The sequence below is a fragment of the Melospiza melodia genome, chromosome 1 (genome assembly GCF_035770615.1).
Source record: "Melospiza melodia melodia isolate bMelMel2 chromosome 1, bMelMel2.pri, whole genome shotgun sequence".
Classification (NCBI taxonomy): domain Eukaryota; kingdom Metazoa; phylum Chordata; class Aves; order Passeriformes; family Passerellidae; genus Melospiza; species Melospiza melodia.
This window is the reverse complement of record NC_086194.1, coordinates 3,754,749-3,765,000: the sequence shown is the minus strand read 5'-3', so window position 1 is coordinate 3,765,000 and position 10,252 is coordinate 3,754,749. Positions and strand designations below refer to the sequence as shown.

Sequence of the window (10,252 nt, the reverse complement as noted above, 5' to 3'; positions counted from 1 at the left end):
AAGGAGGCTGAGGAGAAACCTTATCACTCTCAACACCTCGCTGAAAGAAAGTTGTAGCCAGGTGGAGATTGGTCTCTTCTCCCTGACAAGCCCCTGGACAGGAGGAAAAGGCCTCAGGATGTGTCAGGGGAGGTTCAGGTTGGACATCAGAAAGAATTTCTTCTCTGAAAGGGTGGTCAAGCACTGGAATGGGCTGCCCAGAGAAGTGCTGGACTCTCCTTCCCTGGAGGTGTCCCAGGAATGACTGGAGGTGGCACTCAGTGCTGTTTAGTTGACAAGGGGGTGTTTGGTCAGAAGTTGGCACCAATGATTTTGAGGTCTTTTCCAACTTTAATGATTCTGTGATCCTATGAAAAGATAAGCAGATAAAGGGGCTTCCACAGCAGAAAGGGCCTAGGCACACAGGTGTCATGGAATTTCGGGGTATTTAGAAGAACCTCATTAGCAGGCAGCTGCTCTTCCAGCACATCTCACAGAGTTTGGTTAAGGATGGGGGCATCCAGCACCTCAGATTCTCAACAGGGATCTGTGGGGCCTGAGAGCAGCACAATCAGCGTGGGGCCAAGTGTCTCCATGGGATATCCTGGCAGAGGACTCCTCTGGGCCTGCTGTGGCTGCTCAGGCTCCTTCAGTGCTCATTTTCCAGCTCTGGAGAGCCTCCCCTCGAGCCCTGTGCAGCAGGGAGCAGTGCCTGGATGCTCTTCTGCAGTTACTGGACATGGAACCACAGAATCTACAGAATTCCCAGAATTACCAGTTTGGAAGAGACCTTCAAGATCATTGAGTCAACCTGTTCCCTGACACCTCAACTCAACCCTGGCACCCATTGCCACATCCAGGCTTTGTTAAACACACCCAGGGATGGGGACTGCACCACCTCCCCGGGCAGCCATTCCACAACTTTATCACTCTTTCTGTAAAAAACCTTCTCCTGGTATCCAACCTGTATTTCTCTTGGCTCAGCTTGAGACTGGACGCCCCTTCCCCTCTCTCCAACCCTCCCCACAGCTCCTCTCCAGTCATTTTCCAGCCCCTGGTGCCACTCCTGCATGGCTGTTCCAGGGGTCCTGTGGATCTATGCACTGCAGGACAGTGCAGATGCTGCTGTTCTGTGCAGACATTTCTCTCCCTGGGTGTGCATCTCCTGTGGAAGATGAGAGAATCCTCCCTCCAAGCTCGGAGGGCTCAGCCTGGACACAGGCCACCCTCCCATCTGCACGCATCGTCCGCAAAATGGTGTTTCCAGATGAAATTCCTGCTCTGCTCCCCCTCAGTTCCCCACCCTGACAACTCCAGCTACTTTATCGCTTCTCTTTGCAATCAACCCTGCAGGTCCGGGGGAAATTGGCTCCTTTCATCCTCCCTCGCACAGCCCCCGCTCGCTCCCAGCAGCGATGCCATCCTCCCTCCCATCGCCGTGTGCTGCTGACCCTGTCACGGAAATGAAATAAGAAATAAAAATTTCCGAGACAGCAGAAACGGGAAAGGCGACAGGGAGAAGGCAGATTTGGGGTACGTGGGAAAAGGAAAGGAAAAAAAAAAAAAAAAAAAAGGGAGAAAGGGTGTTCGATTCGGGGAAATTTGATTTGAATAAATCCCTCCTCCCGCTCCTCCTCATTGGTTTCTTTTACTCCTCCATATTAATGAGAGCAGCCAAGGAGTAGCTATTGGTTCCGTATCGCTTTCCCTTTGCTCAGGCACTCGGGGGAGGCGGTGTTTGCATTTCTCCGCAGGACCAGCTCGCTTTGCAGAGCATTGTCTGGGTACGAGAATCACACACAGGCACAGGGGCAGGGGCGAGCGCACCGGAGCATCTCAGCCCGGCACAGCATCCCAGCCAGCCTGAGCGCCCCTCTGGTCCCCCGCCCGAGCACCCTTAAAAAAAAAGAAAACAAAAAATAGAGGAAAAAAAAAAAAGTTTTAAAATATCCCACCTCCCTTCTTGCTTTTATTTTGTTGTTGTTGTTTGAGTTTTGTGGTTTGGTTTGTCAGGAGGTTTGGTTTGTTTTTTTTTTTTTTTTTTTTTTTTTCTGATTTAGCGATGGCAAATTCCTTCACGGCCAGGAGCTGGCCGCCCATCCCCTGAGCAAAGGCAGCCTGGACATGAGCGGCAGGCGAGGGAGGAGGAATTTGGATTCCCTTCGGAGGCCGGGGGGAGCCAGCGCGGGCAGCGGGGCTGGGACCGCTCCCCGCGGCCACTGTCCCCCCGCGGGGATGCGGCACCGCCAGCGCCGGGACCGAGCCCTGCTGCAATGGTGAGTCCTTCCCCAGCTCCTCCCGGGCCATCCCCACCCCCCGAGGATGCCTCAGGAACCGCCGGCTTGGCTGGCATTGATCGCTGATTTTCCGGCTCGTCCCCAGCTCCTGGGGACGCTTCTTCTTCTTCATGCGGGCTCGGAGGATGCGTCCTCCAGATTTGGTTCTCTGCAAACAAAATCAATCTCGCTTTGCTGGCGGTGACAGGTTGAGGCGCTCGGTATGGGAATCACGTCTGGTTTTTAACACAATATGGCTGGTAAATAAAACCTGATTGCTAAGAGCCCCGCCGCTGCTGTCGGCGTTTCCCGATGCAGCTCTCTGCATCCTCATCCTCACCTGCCGCAGAAACTCTGATTCAGCCTCCGAGCGGTGCAGCGGGACTTGCTTGGTTTAACCGTGGGGTAGGAGGGAGAAACTGCGGGTTCGTGTGCCTTTGACCTCTGGGCACTTCTCCTTATCGGTGTTTGAGCAGCTGGCTCTAATAATACCATCTTCATGCCGAGCACATCTCCGGTCAGGGGGATGGCACGCAGGACAGGCTCCTTCCCTCCCGCTGTGCTCTGAATTTAGGATGGGAAGCGTTCAGGTATGTGTTGGAATCTGAGGAGTTCGCAGCCAGAATGTGGTAATGCAGCTTGCTGTGCAGAAGTGGGGGAAAAAAGGGAGATTTGATTAGTGGCACACCGGTGTTTATGGCTACATGATCATCCCACTTACACAGCAGCAGATCTGGAAGAACTCCCTGGAAGTCAGTGGATTTCTTCTGCATCTGATCTGCAGGTAAACAGAATCTGGCCTTTAGCTTGAAGGATGTCTTGGAGGTAGCTGTAATAAGCAGAAAATCTTAACTAAAGTGAATAAGGGCAGCAAAGTGATGTGATTCTTTCTCAGGGAATTATCAATTACCATCCGTCTGGTGCATGTTAATTACAGTGTGTGTGGTGGACTGGTACAGCAATATGTGACTGAAGCAGCATGTTGGATTTTTCTATTTCATCTGTTGGAGTAAAGAAAAACAACAAATGGGTTTGCACTTGCTGTTATTTGGGTACACAGCCCCCTCACTGCTCTGCCCAGCCTATGCAGCACTGGTCAGGTACAGCAGGGAAATGTTTCCATGGATAATCCAGGGGAATATTTGATTGCTGGAGGTTAATGATAGCACAGAGGCAAACTCCTGAAAGTGCTCCTGGTGTAGCTGCAGAGAAAGAACGTGTTATACAAGCATCTCTCTTTGGCTGATGCCAGACAGCCTGGAGCTGGCTTGGAGGAACTTGTCCTGTAGGATGGGTAAGGCAATATTGGAATTTGGTGAATAATTAAGGAATGCTGGTCAGGGCAATAAGGGGAGTTGGATTAGAGTTGATGGATCAGAGTTGATGTGTCTGCTTGTGTGTGGGTTGCGGTCTCCCACTTTTATTCCCACCTGTTTCCATGTGCTGTGGGCCAGGGTTGCTGCTTTGCTGTCATTCAGGACAGCTCCAATTGATCTCATTTTGTCCCGGGCATTTATCTCAAGATTTCCGCTGTTTTGTTCTCTCCAACCAAAGACGCGTGAATGGCCGGGAGGATAACCACAGCCTTCAAGGTCAGGAGGAGGGGGCTTTTTGTGGGATAAACACACTTATTTCTCTTTAAACAGGCTTTCTGCTCCCTCCTTGGCTTTGGATTTCCATCATCAGTGGGCATGCCTGCAGGAAATTGGGGGGCCCTTTCCTCACTGTGGGTTTAGGAATTCTGCTGCTGGGGTTCTTTCCTTGCTGTGGGTTTAGGAATTCTGCTGCTGGGGGTCTTTACTTGCTGTGGCTTTAGGAATTCTGCTGTTGAGCCTCCTTCCTCATTGTGGGTTTAGGAATTCTGCTGTTGGGGCTCTTCCCTCATTATGGGTTTAGGAATTCTGCTGTTGAGCCTCCTTCCTCACTGTGGCTTTAGGAATTCTGCTGTTGAGCCTCCTTCCTCATTGTGGGTTTAGGAATTCTGCTGCTGGGGCTCCTTCCTCATTGTGGGTTTAAGAATTCTGCTGTTGGGGCTCTTTCCTCACTGAGGCTTTAGGAATTCTGCTGCTGGCACAGTGGTGCCCCAGCCCCACAGAGCTGCCCAGAGCTGCTGCTGCTGTTTGTGAGGATCACAAAACAGGAGGGAGGCAGGAGCTCTGTTGTGGGATGCTACCAAGGAAAGAGAAAACCTGAGATTTCTGAGCTGGTGGGCTGTGCTGCTGAGCACATTCAGACCTTTGTTCATCACATCTCTCCTCGTTTGGCTGACTGAGACAGCATCCTGGAGATATTTTTTTCCTGGGGTTGAGTTCCATATGTGCCTGTGCCTTTGCTAAGTTGAGCCCCGTGTCCCCGAGCTGATTCATTCCAATGTAGCAGATTTTGTTTGCCTTTCCTTCCTTCTGAGCACACTTAGTACAAACAGTCTAATTCCTAAATTAGCTCAGATTATCTTTTAATGAAAGCAGAGTATCTGAGTTAAGAAGAGCTGAGAAAAAAGTGAACTCAGGGCAGAATCATGCTGCAGCTCATGCCTGGTGGGGAAACCTGCAGAAATATCAGCTCTTGCAGTTGGTCCTGATTTTAACAGAGAAATTGCTTATTTGCCACTGCTCCCAGGAGAGGAAAACTGATCTGAGGATGTGGAAGGCAGCGGAGATGATCAATTTTATTTCTCCCCTTTCCTTGGCCCAAAGGGTGCAGCCACAATCTTTAAGTCAAGGAGGGGAATTTGTTTGTTGGCTTGTGTTTCCTTGTTTCCATTTCCTCTGCTCCTGTCACGTCCAGCCAATCCCATACCATCTGTGCTCCAGCACACACACTGCAGTCAACAGGATTTTGGAGTGAATTTTCCACATCAGGACAGAAGTGGAACAGCTCTGCTGAAAGGGATGTAAATGCAGCAGTGAGAAACTCTTTCTCTCTTTAATTTTTTGCTATCCACAACTTGAAAGTCATCTTTGCTGACAGTGTCTGGTCAGGGTGAGCTGTGGCACCACTGAGAGAGGCTGCTCAGAGCATCCCTGAGGAGACTTTCCCAGCTCCCTCGGTGCTGAACTTGTTCTGATCTTAGGGAATGCTTTGCATGCAGAAAGGTGTTTGGTACTTTTCCACAGCACTAACAAGTTCTAGAAACCCCGTGTCTGTCGTGGCTGCTGAAGCGCTGTTTGGATTGTAATGGAGTGGGGAAAAAAGGCAGATTTATTTTTATTTTTTCAGAAGCTTCGTGGCAGAATGTCCACCCTTCACCCCATTGCTTTGCTGGTATTTTATCCTCTGACCACCTTTTGCTCTCCCAATTTATTATCTGTCTCCTTAGGCTCGCACTTTCAGCTGCACAAGGCAAACTAGGAGTGAGTATAAAACTCCTGGGTTGTTCAAGCCTTGTTTATGTAACTCACTGCAGATCAGTGATTTTGTCCCCCTGCAAGCTCATCTCCAGAGTGGGCAGATTAATAATTTCAGGGCTGAACTTCTCAGGACAAGCTAAACCATTCCATCTCCCAAAGAAAAGGCAGAAGCATCACCACACACAGAGGATTTAACGCCAGTGGGGCTGCTGTGCTGAGGAATATTTCCTCAGAAGGGTCCTGCAGAAATAAGCAGCTGTAGGGACTCTTGTTTGCTGCTCTTTTGTTAAATACAAATTATTGTTAAATACAAATATTGTTAAATAAAATTTTGTTAAATGCAAATAATTTGTTAAATTCAAAATTATTTGTTAAATACAAATACTTCAGTTTATCTGGAGAGACCCTGAAATTCTCATCCCTGCTCATTCAGGTGTCATATCTTACTCCTTGATAGAGAGCTACAATCTGAAACTACTTTGAGCTATTTGACTGCCATAGGATTTTTTATAAAAATAGTTTTTAAAGGTGGAAAAACCTCTGCTTAATGCCATTGTTAAAAAAACTCAAACTAAAACAAGCACAAAAAACCCCCCAAACTAAAACAAGGACAAAATACCCAAAAAAACCCTCAATAATTTTAGATTTTGTTAATGTAATTCATAATTCACTCTAAAACTGAGGGAAAAGGGGACAAGTATGTATATGATCAAATTCTTCTTAATAATAATTACGGCAATAGCAATAATAATAATTTATTTTGTAACACATTGGGAGTATTGCTGTCTAAGAGCTCCTTCCTGAACACACATTAAACATCTGCCAGGTCTGTTTTCAGGTTTGTCCATTCAGTTGGAGGCATTTCACAAGAAATGTGCCTCAATCACAGTGGCTTTTGCACCCCATTAGAGATGCTTGGGTCACGATTTCTTGGGAACTGCAAATGGAAGGATAATTATGGTCTGTTATCTATGATTTGTTGCTTTGCTAAATGGAGCTGAGGGTTAGGGCAGGAAAAGATGTTTTAATCTATGTGGTGGGTTAATAGCCTGGATTTTTAAAAATTTTTGTTAATTTGTTGCTCAGAATTAGGCAAATTTTGCTACTTTCTGTCCCTGCAAAGGACAAAAGGGACTGTCCAGTTTGATTCTGTGAGGATTCTTAAGGGAAGAAAAAATTGTTAAAAATGAAGGGAAAAAAAATAAATGGGAATGTGACTGAATTAAGTTCTTGGTTTCTGGGCAGCAGATTCATCATTAGGTCCATCTCTGAGGGCTGGAGGATGTACAAATTCACTCATTCCCAGGAGGAAACTTGTCCCCAAAGGATCCCCTGGCAAAACTATTGCTCATTTTATGTGGAAGGAAGGATTTCTCACTCGGAAGTGTTTGGCTGCCTGGAGGATGCTCATCTACTCTCTGAAAGCATCTGAAAACGAGATTCTCACATCCAAGCCAATCCCCCTAATTCACTGTGTTGGGAATGAGCAGAGTGGCTCATGCCATCCTGGAGGGGGTCAGATGAATCAGCCCGTGGAGGTTCTTGCAGCAGCTGACTCAGACACACATCCTCAGTCAGGCAGATGGAGCCTTCCATGGCATCTCAGAGGCATCCCCAGCAGTGAAATGCCTTTTCCCCCATTTTTCTTTGGAAGGGAAGGCTGCTGATGTTTTGCTAGCCTCACAAATTTTGATAGCTGGCAAGTTTTATGAAAAGCCCAAGTTTTGTGGAAAGCCCAGGACTGCTGTGGTGGACCTCACATCTTCCCTTTATTCCATGAAGGGCAGACACAGCTGCTGCAGAATTAATGCCACATGTCCCAGACAATATCCTACCTAGATTATTTTTTAATTATTCATTGATTTTTGAGATCTGATAGGCTTCCTTGGTGTATCAGCACTTTCTTCCTTTGTCCAGTGTGACAGTGGTCACAGGGGTTCTTGGATGAGGGAAGAGATGAGAATGTTGACTCCATGTTTCAGAAGGCTGATTTATTATTTTATTATATATATTACATTATAACTATACTAAAAGAAATAGAAGGAAAGGTTTCATCTCAGAAGGCTAGCTAAGAACAGAATAAAAAAGAAAACAATGATAACAAAGGTGTGTGGCTCGGACAGAGAGAGCGAGCCAGCTCTGCTGTGGTCACTAAATCCAAATATCCCCATGAGACCAATCACAGATGCACCTGTTGCATCCCACAGCAGCAGATAATCAATGTTTACATTTTGTTCCTGAGGCCTCTCAGCTTCTCAGGAGGAAAAATCCTAAGGAAAGGATTTTCATAAAAAGATGCCTGCGACGCTCCAGTTACTCAGAGGGATTTGCCAGCAGAAGCTGGGATGTGATTTTGTGGATGCACCAGCACAGGGACACATCCAGGACAGTGCCATGATTTTCTGCAGGCACACACAAGCTGGCTCTGCCTGTTCCCTGAGCCAGGCAGGGGCTGTGAAAGCTCCAGATTCATCTGCTCTGCCCTGCACGGGAATGGCTGCACTGGGAGCTGCACGGAGCTGGGGATGAATGCTGACCAGACCTCATTAGCTCGGGGCTGGCACCTTGTGAAATACATTTTGACCGGCTTGGAGCCCTTGTGCTCAGAACTAGGTGACCTAAAAGGCATCTTTTTGCCATGTATCAATAGCTCAGTGCTTTTTTATTCTAATGCTTTCACCCTCTGTCCTATGCTAACAAAGTCTGCTGATAAATAGATTTAACTAACATCCTCCTCCTTCGCTATTGCCTTTAAAATTATTTACTGAAAACTAAATAATGCAAAAAATAAAAACATGAACATCTCAGAACACATTGATACATAAACTGCAGTTAAAGTTGTAGCAGTAAGGGATACATTTCTCCACAGCAGAAATAAATTATATATGTTTGGAAAGGGAGTTTAAAATAGCTAAGATATCTTTAACTCTGAATTCCTTTTCCTGGAATGGAAAGACTTTATTAAATCACAACATTTCTGTTTCTGCTCTTACTGTCACATTTTTGAAGGAGGTTTAGAGAATGTTCTCTTTATTTCTAGCAAAAACAAAGTGACACAGTAATGGTCAAAAGTAAAAAACAAATTCTTTTAAAACAAAATATTTGTAATAATGACATTTCACATGCAACTGCATTCTTAAGTTGATGCAATTAGTACCAAAAGCCAAATATGAGCTTGGGCTTAATTTGCATCTAAGATTTTGGACACACAACAGAACTTTCTCTTGGCCTAGAAACAAATTCTATAAAGAAGCCAGCACAAGTGCATTATTTAAAGCCCCAAGTTAAAGTTAGTGAAGTTACTCATTTCCTGTGTTTTAGAGAGCTGGATCTTTGGATTCCTTCCAGGAGTTTTGTGCTCTAGCTTAAAATGCAGAGGAGATGAGAGAGCATCCGAAATACCGCAGATGCTCGAGCTCTTCATGACTAAGGCTGGGAATGTGTCACAGCTGTCACTGCAGCCTTGGATGGCACAAGCCACACTCATTCATTGGGGATTCGTGGCTTTTGACAGCCTGGATGGGGTTTTTGTGCTGCTGAATGGGTTTGGGAGCTGAGATGATTACGGACAGTGGGCGAACAGCTGGAATGAGCTTCATTAGAGAATAGCTCTTGGTGGCTGCAGGGAGGGAGCGGAGTGGAAAGCCAATATTAGCCATGTGGAAGTTGTTCCCCTGCACCATCCAAGCCTCTGGATGCTGCTCTGTGTTCTCCAGCTCTTTGTTCTCCGGCCTGTTGCTTGTTCCGCAGCTGGATGTAGCGATGATTGTCATGGAAAAGAGATTTCACAGGCTACCAAAGCCTGAATTTCATTCAGAAGAGGAGAAGGAAAACACATCACAGCCTTTTTGGCGCCTCCAGCAAGCGTATCCCTGGCAGATTTTCACCTCTAGCACTCAGCTCATTTCCTTTTCTCTGTATGGAACTTGCAGGTCCCTTTTGCTAAGATAATTTTCATGATGCTCGCCCCAAATGGGATCCAGCTCTCAGACAAGACGAGTGTGGGTTTTGAATTATCTGCCGTATCTGAGTGCAGAAACTCCTGTTAAAATAAAAGGAGATTTAGGATATGATTCAGCCACTTAAACAGAGGTGCTAAGTGCCATTTGAGATCCCCTGGGGTATCTTAACATCCATCAGGGATTTGTCAGCGTGGTGTTTATCTACAGCACATCATTTCCCCTCTTCCTGAGGGCAGGTTAAATACCCTGGGGTGCTGCTGCACCAAACACCAGCGTTTCAGCTACTGATTCTGGCCTCTGGCCAGTGCCCAGTCAATGTGGATAAATACAATTATCTACTACAGACTGAGCTCTGCAGCTCTCTAGCCCCAAAAGTCTTCCATAAATGCCACTGAGATGGTTTCGTTTGCTGTCTGAGACCTGTCCTGGCTTTCTGATCCCTCCTCCTGGTGGTGTAGAGTGAGACTGATCAAATCTTGGCCTCAGTGCTTTCTCTCACCAAACACACACAAAGAATTGGTTGATTTTCATATACTCATGCAGGGCTTGAAAATACCATTTTGAATTTCTGTATTGAATCACAGGTAAGGGCCACAAAGAAAAAAAAAAAAGCCACAAAAAAATAAACAACACCAAAAGCCAAAAAGCACACAAAACCAAATAAAAAAACTACACAAAAACAACC

General features: G+C 46.4%; 1 protein-coding gene across 15 annotated transcripts in view; it reads left to right on the top strand.

Annotated features, from left to right (window-relative positions):
* Positions 1–1,676: 1,676 nt before the first annotated feature.
* ADCYAP1R1 (ADCYAP receptor type I) overlaps positions 1,677–10,252 on the top strand; it is a 159,664-nt gene continuing 151,088 nt past the window's right edge. For 9 of the 15 annotated variants that reach the window (XM_063174788.1, XM_063174702.1, XM_063174613.1 and 6 more), the window contains exon 1: positions 1,773–2,255. The gene's annotated coding sequence lies outside the window, so the exon portion shown is untranslated. The other 6 variants (XM_063173716.1, XM_063174114.1, XM_063173792.1 and 3 more) reach the window with 6 other exon arrangements.